This window comes from Dasypus novemcinctus, chromosome 9, assembly GCF_030445035.2.
Source record: "Dasypus novemcinctus isolate mDasNov1 chromosome 9, mDasNov1.1.hap2, whole genome shotgun sequence".
Taxonomy (NCBI): domain Eukaryota; kingdom Metazoa; phylum Chordata; class Mammalia; order Cingulata; family Dasypodidae; genus Dasypus; species Dasypus novemcinctus.
In genome coordinates this window covers 51,046,066-51,059,270 of record NC_080681.1, presented here as the reverse complement: position 1 = coordinate 51,059,270, position 13,205 = coordinate 51,046,066, and the positions used below count along the sequence as shown (strand labels likewise).

General features: G+C 39.4%; 1 pseudogene; it reads left to right on the top strand.

Moving 5' to 3' along the window:
• The first annotated feature begins 793 nt into the window (after positions 1 to 793).
• LOC101427396 (WW domain-binding protein 11 pseudogene) lies at positions 794 to 2,619 on the top strand (annotated as a pseudogene).
• The last annotated feature ends 10,586 nt before the right edge of the window (positions 2,620 to 13,205 follow it).

Below are 13,205 nucleotides of genomic sequence, written 5' to 3'. Positions count from 1 at the left end.
CAAAGTGTATCACAAAAATAATTTTTCTCAAAGGAATTTCTTAAGTGAAATAGGTATCACTGGGTAATAAAAAATAAGGATTTCAAATTTCTCAGAAGTAGAATTTTCTAATAGTTATAATTTTCAGGGGAGTAATAATTTTCCAAACTATGAGGGGGATTTGGGGAGATAATATCTACAATAATTATGCACTAGTGATTTTCATAGGTAAGGATTAACATCCCTAAGAAAACCAAAAGGAAAAAAAAATTGAGTCTATTAGTAAATGCCAGCAATATGCCATCAATTTTGTGATGACTGTTTATTTGCTTGTTTCTTGGTACCCTTATGTGTGTCTGTAACACTTTGAGTGGTGATGTCCTTTCATGAAAATCAGCAAAAATATGCTCTGCTTAACAAAAAAAATACCATAACGTAGAACTGACTTATAATGATGATGATGTAATGAGAAGTGCCATTTGCAAAAGAGATTTATGTCAGCTAAATTGAAAAGAAGAAACTAAAAAGTAATGTCATCAAAAACGGAAGATTTAGATGCTTGATGGTCCTAGGACAGAGAAACGTTAAGATACGGACGACCGAAGACATAGGAAGTGACGGAAGAATGCGGAGGTGTACGAAGTTTCAAGATGGAGGTGACTGCGTGGATGACCGAGGGACCCTGGGAAAGACCCTACAAGGTAAAGGAAGCCAAGAATCGCCCATATCCTACTTCTAGCAGCCCTGCGAACTCAGCAGTTGTTTGTTTGTATGTTTGTTTTAAATGAACGAGTAAACAATACAGATTTGAAACATGGGACGGAAATCTACATCATCCACCAAGAATGGAAAATTTATGAATCCAACACACCAGGCCCGAAAAGAAGCCTGGAAGAGAGAATTAAAGAAAAACATTAAACAGTGCAGGATGTTACCAGCTGCAGTTTTGAAGAGGAAGGATCCCAAGCAGATTATCCCAGACTTGGAGAAATTGGATGAAATGCAGTTTACCTCCCCGCAACAGCCACAGTTAAATGAGAAGGTGCTGAAAGACAGATGTAAAAAGCTGCATGAAATCTTTGAACATATTCTATGGCTCTATGAAAAAGAGAATCCCAATATTTACAAAGAATTAAGAAAGTTATAAGTAAAATATGAACAGAAGAGGGCTCAACTTAGCCAATAGTTTGATGCTGTCAAGAATGCTCAACATGTGGAAGTTGAAGTTATTCCTTTGCTGAATATGCCTCATGCACCTTCCAACATCTGGATCCGGGATATTCCACTTTCTGGTGTCCAGCCACCTTCCATCTCAGGCAGTTTCTATACTTCCTCTTCTTGGACATGGTGTTTCACATTTACCCGCTGGCAGAAAACTTCTTGGTCCTCCCCCTGGCCTACCTGCTCCTCAAATCTTGCAGATGTATGGCCATAAAGTGGGCTTTGCCCTAGATCTTCCTCCTCATAGGCAAGATGAAGATACGTTTTATAGTCCTGAATTTACTCAGTGATGTTACCATGATGATGTTTCCAGCACTAGTGAGGATAACGGCTACCCTGAGGTCATGGATCAGGTTAAGCATGATAACAGCACTGATGACAGTGACACTGACAGATCAGATAGAGAAAGTGAGGGGAATGAATTTGTGCACCATGATGGTGGTGAAAGAGACAACGATGAAGAAAAAAAAGTCAGTTCTGAGTGTAGGATTTGCAGATATGCCTGGAAAATCAAGGAATAGAAAGAATATGATGGAACTGACCCCTCTTCAAACCATGATACTTTGAATGGCAGGTCAGGAAATCTGAGAAGCAGAATTGTCAGAGGTGATGATGATGATCTGATGATTCTGAAGTAGAAAAGTGATCACAAAAATAATATAAAGAGAAATCTCTTTATGATGGCAAATCCATAGCTTCTTCACAGCAGGCTCCTCCATACTCTGTTCCTCCTTCTCAGATATAAGCACCAACTATGCCAGGACCACCTTCTCTTGGACTGCCACCTGCACTACCTTTGTGGCCACCTGGACCACGTACAGACCTTCTTCCTCCATTCTTGAAACCATCTAGAATGCCAGGACTCCAAGGGCTTTTACCTAGACTTTTACCTCCAGGACCACCACCTGGCTGACCCCTTGACCCTCCCCCAGGCCCACTCTAGGTCTGCCTCCTGGCCCTCCTCCTCAGGGACCTCCACCAAGGCTACCTGTCCAGGTACCCTTCCACTTTGTCCTGGCATGATGCGCCCACCGTTGGTGCCTCCACTTGGATGTGCCCCACCTGGGCTATTCCCACTAGCTCCCTTGCAGAACCCAGTGGTTTTAAGTGCCCCACCCAATTTGATACCATGACTGAAGGTGGATGATAAAAGTGTAACCACCATTGAGAGGAAAGCCACAGAAACCCTCAGTGCAAGCCACAGATCATTAATCCCAAGAGAGAGATTACTCGATTTGTGCCCACTGCACTGAGGGTACATCAGGAGAATAAAGGGCTACTGCTACCCCCCAAAGAAAGCCAAAGGATGCGTCTCTTGCCAAAGCAGCCCCCAAATCTGGTCCTTCTGTTCCTTTCTCAATACACACTGAAGATGATGTCTGTGAAGCTTTCATGAAAGAGATGGAAGGGCTGCTGTGACAATGTTTGATGCCATTACAGGCTTTGTTCACATCAGTGGTTCATGGAGAAGGAGGCTTTTATTAAAGATAGGTGAAAGCTACTTCCACCATCATGGTATTTTCTAATTTCAGTGCAAAAATATCCTAAAGTTTAGCCTTGGTCAGGAATTTATTGCATTTTAGAGATGATATTTCATTTAGAATAGATTGATCACTGAAGCACTATTGTTAACATCCATTTCCTTTTATATCACCATTTCCATCCCATTTCTTCTCCTCCAATTCTTGAAACATGTTATCAATGGAATCTTACTCATTTGTTTTCACTTTCCTCTCTTGTGTGCTGTGGGCTCTGGAGTAGAGATTTCTGAGGAAATGGTTTATTTCACCACATCTTGGCTTTTGTGTGTTATTTATTTATTTATTTTAAAGACCCTTTAGATTACACAAATTTATATTAAAAATATAAGGGGTTCCCATATGCCCCACTCCCTCCTCCTCTCACACTTTCCCACATTAACAACATCCTTCATTAGTGTGGTACATTTGTTACAATTGATGAACACATACTGAAGCATTGCCACAAACCATGGATTATAGTTTACATTATAGTTTACACTCTGTCCTATGCAATTTTGTAAGTTATGACAAAATATATAATGGCCTGTATCCATCATTGCAACTTCCTGCAGGACAATTTCAATGTCAAAAAAATGTCCCCATATTACACCTATTTTCTCTCTCCCTCCACTCAGAACCTCCAGTGGCCACTCCCTCCACATCAATGATAAAAGTTCTTCCATTGAGAGAATAATGGTAAGTCTAAAGTAGAACAATAGTGATAGAGTTGGACTCATTTGTAGTTTCCCTACTCGTGGCTCTTCTGCCCCTTCTATTTGAACCAATAATTAGGACTAAACTTGATAGGTATATGTCCAAGAGACTTAAATTTTGGTCTGTCCATGTGCCAGCTGGGCCCTGACTCTCAAAAGAGTTGCAACACCTGCACTCCAGTTCATTGGACTCACCCAGGCCAACTAACAAGGTAATGATGATGGACAACGCCCATCCCAAGGAAGTAAGCAACTGCAAGCAAATAGTCCCATCCATCTGCCCCATAGACTCTAAGCCCCCTCTCAAGTAGATGTGGAGTGGGCATCACCATCCCAGAATTCTCATGATTGGGGAATGAACAATAGTCTAAAGTGTTTGAGTTATTTTAAATACTTTCTTGTAAATATTTTGTAATATTTTACTTGTAGTGAAATGGATCACAAAGTCATTTCCTAACACAAAGCAAGATTTGTGGAAGAAAATGTATAATTCTTTGATTAGAATTATTTTCCATTGGCCTAAACTTTGAGAGTTTTCTGGAAAAAATAAACATTCTACACCTACAACAGCAAAAAAGGAGAATTTGGAGTTCAGATATTCTTGTTACAGGTGAAATAAATAATATTCAAGAATGTATGTAAATATGATATAAGTAAACCTCTTGGCAAAACTTCTAGTCACAAAGCAAGAGCTCAATGAACAAATCTCAGATATTATTATTGTTCATTTTTCCCTACCTTTCCCAGAAGCATCGCCCCTCTCTTATGCTCCTATATCATCCTACATATATTTCTATAGTAGCCCTTCTTTCATGGAATACAAATTGAACTCCTTGAGGCCAAAGACCATGCCTTCTTTTTATCCCCATGACCTAGTGTGATCCTAAAAGGTGCTTATGAATGTTTGGTAAATAAATAGATAAGTGAGTTTTCAAAGAAAATTTACATTAATTGGAGAAAAGAATCTAGAAATTATGAAAATTTTATATTAAAAGAAAATGAAACATATCAATGAAAAGTACAGCCCACATTATTGTTAAACAAGAAAAGACAATTGCAAGGACCAAATTCAGTAAAATAATCTACAAAAAATTGACATGGTATGTCAAAGAAAACAAAATGGGTCAATTATTATCAAGAAAAAATGGGGACTTTCTAAATAAGCTAAATCTATGTATTATATAACATAAAACGTGATTTTAACTATCTTGTTTTAACCCCCAAACAAATATATTTTAATCACATTTGCCAACATATAGCAAGATGGATAGATTTTAATTGCAAAATAAGCAGAGCAATTATAGTGGCTGTTAGCTAAAGGCAAGAGGAAAAAAGTAGAAGGGCATGGATAATCCATAAGTGCTAATCATAACTAGACCTTTAGTGTTAACTGTATGTTAGTGCTGGACAGATTCATCAACAATTGAGAAAGTCTTTGAGAGGCATAACATTTTTCACCAGCCTAAAAATTCCTCCCAGTAATGACCCCGAATTTACCCAAATGTCACTATTTTCCTGAAGAGCTATACTCAACATTTTGTAAAGTTAACTTGAGTATATATGGGTAAGCAACTGTTCATCATTTCTGCTTAATAAATTAGGGTTTAAATTTCAGTTTTGTAGAATTAAATTAGACATCAGAAAGAAATTCATGCCCTAATTTTTTAAGGAGGTTCTGAACTATACTCCTTAGAGATTTTTAAGAACATTGAAAATACTGTATCTTCACAATGGTTTTGTCAGTAAGACCTCTACAGTTATCATCTAAAATTATGTTATTCTATATGTACTTTTTTATTTTTTTGAGGTACCATGGTCTAGGGATTGAACCTGGGACCTTGTATATGGGATGCCAGTGCTCAACCACTGAGCCACATCAGCCCCCCGAGTTTGTTTTTTTATTTGTTTGCTTGTTGTCTGTTTTGCTATATGGGTTTTTTTTTCAGAAGGTACCAGGAATTGAACCTGGGACCTCCCATGTGGGAAGCAGCACTCAATTGCTTGAGCCACCTCTGCTCCCCTATGTACTTCTCAATCCTCCTATTTGTGCATTTGGTTTCCTTATTGTCTAAGAACTATTAATAAAATAGGGAGTCCCTTCCAAGGACCCCAATGCCAATAAGTAGTCAGTCTTGACTAGAAATATTTTTTCAACTCCCTATTTGCTGATATTCTTAAGTTTAACCTAACCATCTTATATAGAATGACCATGAATCATTATTTATGGAGGTTAATGCCCACCTTTAAGTCTCTTCCACCCGCAATGACAGAGTGGTTAAAAGTCCAGCCTCTGGGGTCAGGACCACTTGGGTTTCACCAATGTTACTAGTAGTGTCTCCTTGGGCAAGTTATTTAATCCCTCTCTATATATATTATATATTTTTCTCATATATAAAATGGGAATAATAATAATGCTTATGTCAAAGAATTGTTATGGGCTTAAATAAATTGATGCATAAAGGAGTGGAAAAGCCCTTTCTTAGGTTAGCATTGTGTCTCATACCTAGAGAGTGCTCAATTAACGTTAGTTATTATTTCCCTCTTTTCATCCCCTATTGTCAGCCCCATTCCCTGTCTCCAGTGAAATTCTTCAGCTTGTTCTCTGCTTGCCTTATCAAGACACCACATTACAAATCTATGAAGGCAAAAATTATTTGGATAGTCTGACTTTAACTTTACGACAAAATTAACTTTCATTGCCTTTCCTGAATTTCATTTAAAACATTTCTGTTCAATGTTCTTGCAAAATTCAAATTGATATTTTTAATATTTCTACCCATGAACATAGTAAAATAAACAGAATTACATTACGATTTATATTTCCTGACATCTCTCTCTGTAATGGTGCATTCTGGCAAAAATAAAATAAATTTTTCCCATAAACTAGAGCTTTCCTAGCATTTTTATTTGATCTGTCAGTTCTGATGAAAGAGTCTAATGTTAAGTGTGGTTTCAAAAGCTTTTTGCCAATAAGAGATGGATTGTTTTGAATAGAGAAGTACTCATCAGTGAAAGATAGGTGTAACTATTAAGTCAGTAGATTTCTCTAGCTGTGGCCTCATTGTTTTAAAAAGCCAAAGGAAAACAAAAATTTAGTTCTTAAGGACATCATTAGGTACAGACGTCTAAGAACAAATTTAATCAAAATAAAATGCATTTTTGCTCCTTTTGGTTTGCGTCAGCACCACAAAATTAATATGAATGCTCTGTTTAAATATTATTTCTTTTGACAGTTGAAGATTTTTATCATCTGAGATCAAAGCTGATTTTTCAAATAAGCAAAACTAGTTTTAATGTCCCCTTGTGGCTCCCTCCATTTTCTTCCATCCCTTTTTTAAAGGGGATTTGTGATTATTCCAAAGAAAGATGTTAATGAGATCATTTTAATACATGTTCAAGGATTAAAAGGAAATCGTGTTAAAGGAGACAGTTATCGTAAACTGATTTTGGACATTTTAATGAAGACACAATTCAAGCAAGAGACAGTACTTTCTCAGTAACTACTATATGCCAGGGATCACAGTGAACACCAAGGATATATTCTGAATATCACAATTCTTAGTTGCAAGGGCTCATGCTGCAATAAGGGAGCTAGGAAGGAACAACTTGAACAAGTAATTGTGTAAGTGTGTGGTAGAGCTATAACGGTATATCTAAGCCCCTACCGGAGTACAGAGAAAACGGTAATTCATTCTAACCTCTCTAAGCTAGTCTCCCTATTTGTATAATGAAAATTATTATTACCTCCTAACTTATATGGCATTTAAAAAGACTAAATGAGATAATAAATGTACAGTGCTAAGCATAATGCCCGGCATATGGAAAGTGCTCAATAAATGTAGCTGCTGTCATTATTTTTACTATTGCTGTAATTAATATTAGAGAGAGTCAGGGAATGTTTTACTGAGCAGTGGACATAAGGACTGGGTCTTCGGGGATGGGGAGGAAAGAATAAGAATTTTCCTGTTTGGAAGGTACAAGCAAAGTGAGTGAAGATACAGAATCAGGGAAGCGGACTTGGCCCAGTGGTTAGGGCGTCCGTCTACCACATGGGAGGTCCGCGGTTCAAACCCCAGGCCTCCTTGACCCGTGTGCAGCTGGCCCATGCTCAGTGCTGATGCGCACAAGGAGTGCCCTGCCACACAGGGGTGTCCCCGGTGTAGGGGAGCCCCACACTCAAGAAGTGCGCCCCGTAAGGAGAGCTGACCAGCGCAAAAGAAAGTGGAGCCTGCCCAGGAATGGTGCTGCACACACGGAGAGCTGACACAACAAGATGATGCAACAAAAAGAAACACAGATTCCCATGCCTCTGACAACAAAAGAAGCAGACAAAGAAGACCATGCAGCAAATAGACACAAGAACAGACCACGGGGGGGGGGGGAGGGGAGAGAAATAAATCTTTAAAAAAAAAAAAAGATACAGAATCACATAAGGGCATGCTGTATACTTTTGAGGAAGGAGCATAGGAGCATGGCTGTGAGTGGTTGGAAATGGCACTAGCCTGCGAGGAACCTTGCACTCTGTGCAAGAGTGCACAAGCGTTATAAACTTACAAGCAGCAAAGTAACATGAGTAAATTTATGTTTACGAAGACAGCGGCAAAGAGACTGGAGATCATCAGGTTGGGTGAGTAAAGAAGTAACAGCTAAAGCCTACATAATGCTTGCTTTGTGCATATGGTAGCTGTTTACCATATATTTATGTGTATTAATTCTCATACAGTCCTATAAAGTAGATGCCATTATTACTTATAAAGGAGTAAACTGAGGTAAGCAGTTATTGAATAACTTGCTTAACTTTACATGGCTACTATGTGTTGAGGCTAGAATTTCAAACTCAAGTAGGCTTGCTCCTGAATCTGTAGATTTGACCACCATCTTTCACTGCTTCTCAAGTAATAAGAGTCAGGCTAGGGGGGGAAAAAAAATAAAAAATGACAAGGGAAATTGCATACAAGGAATGTTTTGAAAGTAGAATCAACAGAATTTGATGACTGATTATTAATTCAGTAAAGATTTATCTAAGACCCACTACATGGCAAGCACCTGCAACTACAACAATGAAAAAAAAAACAGACAAGGGCAAGGCATCTGTGAAGCTTATTTGCCAGTGTGGCAGCAGACAACATGTGACTCACGGCAAGAGTGAAGAGAGAAATAGAGTGATGGGTAATAGAGATTAATAGAAGGGGATGAAAGAATGTCAAGTGGGGTAGGAGACATTTTATTTATAGGTGATGCCAGGTCAAGTAGAATTAGGCTCAAGGCAGTTGAAAATGTGATATTAGAGGTTAGGGCTGAAAGTAGACACTATTTGTATAGATTATACCATATGAAGTTGTAGAAATGCTTCAAATTTCAAAGAGGAGGCCTTGACGAAGAGAGAAACTGAAGAGCCAAAACCCAGAACCTCTCTGTTTAGGACAAGAGTAAGAAACGAGAAAAAGGAACTGATGGAAGAGGCAAGAAGAAAAGAAAAATTGCCTGGTATCACAGAACCTAGAGAGAAATATGCAAATGGAAATGGTCACCAGTTAAGAGTAGATGCTGTGGGATAACAGCCCGAGGCATTCACCAATGTACCTTCTAGCCCCCTCTGTATCTTCCTTCTTTGCCCATTCCCTCACACTTCCTCATAAAAACTATCTCCCCCTACTTGGTCACAGTCATCTATTGCCTCCAGGGTTAGCAGGATGTACAAAGAAGTGGTCAACACTCACAGCTTTTGAATTCCTAAATTCAAAAGTCTAAAAGGTAGGCTTTTAAAACTAGTTGGTTTTTGGGTTTTAGAAATCTGAGTCCTTTAGAATTGAGACATAAGATTTCTTTCATTTAAAAAAATCAGTTTGAAAAAGAGCCAGAGTAATATCCACTGGCCATCCTCTGGGGAGCAGAGCTTCAAGAGGGCAAGCAGAAAGCTTCGACATGGCAGGTCCTTCTGAGAAGCCTTTTCCCTGCCTGCTCCATGAGTTGTCCTTGGCAGGGGTGATGATAAGTCCATAGTATTAACTATGGGGGAGTTCCACGGAGGGGACTTGTGTCTTTCACATCTGGAGCTTTGAAAGTGAGGCAATTCCAAAGATGATCCCAAAGATGTGCTTTGGGCCACAATGGGGTACGGCAGTGGGTCAGAGAAGCCCAGTGCCAGCTCTGGATTGCTCACAGCCCCAGAGAGGGGAGGGACAACCACTAAACTTTCTGCCTTGCCTCAGAGAAGAAAGAATACAAAGGAAGCAGCTAGAGGTGCAGAGGGTCTTGTAGTTCTTAAAAAAGATGGCATCTGCAATATCAGTGTGGACTATGAAAGCAGATAACCAGGGGCACACCTGATAAATGTTAACATGAGCAATTTCCAGCCTCCTTGGACAACTCCAGAGGTCTCTGCTCACCCAACGCCACGATGACCCCTCCAGCGCCTGTGCTCCTCCCACCTCAAAAGAAATGCCATCCTGGGGAGACAAGATCAAAGGAAAACACTCTGAAATAATCTGCTTTCAACCCTGAAATAAATAAGAAATTTCTGGATTTGCCTGAGTTTTCCTCAAGTAATAAGATAAAGCTTTCTGCCATCATATAGGAAAGGAGCTGGAAGTAGAAATTAAATTTAGTTATAGAAAAATAAAATTAATTGCCATCTTCTGCATACATGAGGTTGTGACTATGAAATTTGTATCCGCAATACATACAAGTCTAATAACGGTCTTAATCTTTAAATAATCACAATATTCTACTTTTGATGCAGGCAAAAAAAAAGAAGCAGAGAAAACGCTTAAAATTAGCATAAAATTGTACCAATGTAATGTGTAACAGTGCCACAAGGATTACATATGAGTATAGATGTAAGAGGAAAATGAATTTAGTATTCCACTGTATAAAATTAAATGATACATACTCAATTTTCATTACTGCTTTTCTAACTATGGATATAAAATACTGTTAAATGTAATCTGTACAGTTTGTCAAATATTAGTTGTTATCTATTCTAAGAATGTAGAAATGGAAACTTCCAGAAACAAGTTAATAAAATACTTTTGAAATAACTTGGACAAAAGATCAATTTTTACTCCAAAATCCCATATCAGGGAAGAAAGTGCTTCTAAAAATCCATTACAAGGAAAGCGGCTGTGGCTCAATCAGTTGGGCTCCCGTCTACCATATGGGAGGCCCTGGGTTTGCGTCCCGGGGCCTCCTTGTGAAGGCAGGCTCGCCTGCACACTGCGGAGAGCCGCAGGCTTGCAGGCACCGTGGAGAGCCGACTCAGCAAGGTGACGCAACAAAAAGGGAGACAAGCAAAAAAAAAATGCAGAAGAACGCACAGCAAACGGACACAGAGAGCAGGCAGCAAGCAAGCCGCGGGGGGGAGGAGTAAATAAATAAATAAAATACAGACACAGAAGAACGCACAATGAATGGACACAGAGAGCAGACAGCAAGAAAGCCACAAAGGTGGGGGGAGAGAATAGATAGATAGATAGATAGATAGATAGATAGATAGATAGATAGATAGATAGATAGATAGATAGATAGATAGATAGATAGACAGACAGACAGACAGACAGACAGACAGATAGATAGATAGATAGATAAATACAGACACAGAAGAATGCACAGCAAATGGACACAGAGAGCAGACAGCACGCAAAAAGCCACAAGGGAGGGAGGATTAAAAAAAAATCCATTACAAGGGAGTGGATGTGGCTCAAGCAGTTGAACTCCTGCTTCCCACATAGGAAGTCCCAGGTTCGGGCCCTGGTGCCTCTTAAAAACAAAAAAAACAACAAGGAAAACAAAAGAAAAAACCAACTCAGGAGAGCCAATATGGCTCCGTAGTTGAGCACTGGCTTCCTACACATGAGGACTGGGGTTCAATCTCTGGTCCCATTAGTTCAAAAAAAAAAGAAAAAACAGTTAAAAAAAAAATCTATTACATTATTCCAGCCAAGACATGTGAGTGAAGTATAGTGATGATTTAGTCTAATACAAAATAAAGCTTTATAAATAAAATCTAACTTCATTTACTTCTCTGAATTAATGTTACAGAATGTACAGAATGTACAGGATGCCACTTAAGTGCCAACCGTTGGGTTTGATCAATTTAAGATGCAAGTAACCTGTTTTTCTCAGGTACCCCAACTGGACAGCAGAGGTATAAGGGGTGAGCATTGCAAAAAACAGGTAATGAATGCAGTCTATGGCTCTGAACTTCCACCCAGCAGAATTGCTGGAGTTCATCAATATTGCCTCACAAAATGTCCCAGGAACCTCTGGCCTTTTCCACCTTAACCTTAATTCCCCTACCAAACAGGACACTTATTGAGTAGTTCAGGAAGTCTGTGGTCCCCATTATTTGTTCCATAGTCCTTAGCCACTCCTTCCCTTTAAGTCCTAGATCTTGTTAATACCAAAAATTACAATCTACATTTCAAGCATCCAACTTATTACCACCACCTCTAATTTTCCAGCTCACATATTTATAACCCTGTTTATAAAGTGGTTCCAACTATCTCTGGTCCTATAAAAACCAACAATCCATTGATTCTACCACCTTTTCATCTTCCCTTACCGCACCTCAAGTCCTCACACCTCTCTCTATGCAGTGTAACTTTCATGTTCAATCATTGTAATCAATTTTCTTGTATCCTTGCTCACTTCACTATACTCTGGTTTATAGCATATAAGCTTATCTAAATCCTAACCTCTGTTATAGCCAACTCTCTTTTTTTTTAAGATTTATTTTTTATTTATTTCTCTCCTCTTCCTCCCCCACCCCCCCAGTTGTCTGCTCTCTGTGTCCATTCGCTGCATGTTCTTCTGTGACCGCTTTTATCCTTATCAGTGGCACCGGGAATTTGTTTCTTTTTGTTGCCATCATGTTGTGTCAGCTTTCCGTGTGTGCGGTGCCATTCTTGGGCAGGCTGCACTTTCTTTCGCACCAGGCGGCTCTCCTTACAGGATACACTCCTTGCACGTGGGGCTCCCCTATGCGGGGGACACCCCTGCATGGCAGTGCACTCCTTGCACGCATCAGCACTGCCCATGGGCCAGCTCCACACGGGTCAAGGAGGCCCGGGGTTTGAACCACGGACCTCCTGTGTGGTAGGCAGATGCCCTATCCATTGGTCCAAGTCTGCTTCCCTATAGCCAACTCTTGATCAACAACACACCCATACCCTACATCTAATCCATCATCAAATATGTCTTCAGAATACATTCTGAATCCAACTACTTTTCATCACCTCCACCATCAACACACTGATCCAAGCCACCATCACCATCATCTCTCCCTAGGTTATTGCAATAGCCTCCAAACTGGCATCTCTGAACTTGCTCCCTAGACTCCATTCTCCATTCATTAGCCAGAATTAATCTATTAGCATGTAAGTCAAATCATGTCACTCCTATGCCCAAGAAACTCCAATAACTTCCATTTCATCCAGGGTAAAAGTCAAAGTCCTCACAATGATCTACAAGACCCTACCAACCAAATATATACACTAAATAAATATTTGTTGAATGCATGAATGAATGAATATTTCTGGATAAAGAACCATTTAAAATACTCATCCATAATACCTAAGGATCCCCTTTCTGTGCTCTTAAGAGCTGCAGGCTCAAAGTGAGTTATGCCTGATGTATCCTCTAGACAAGTACTGAAATTTTTTTCTTAATTTGACTTGAACTAAATGTGGTCAAGAATCAAATTGTGTTTATTTCTGTAATGCTATTACTTAATATGGTCTGGGCACAGAGTAGATACCCAATATATATTTGT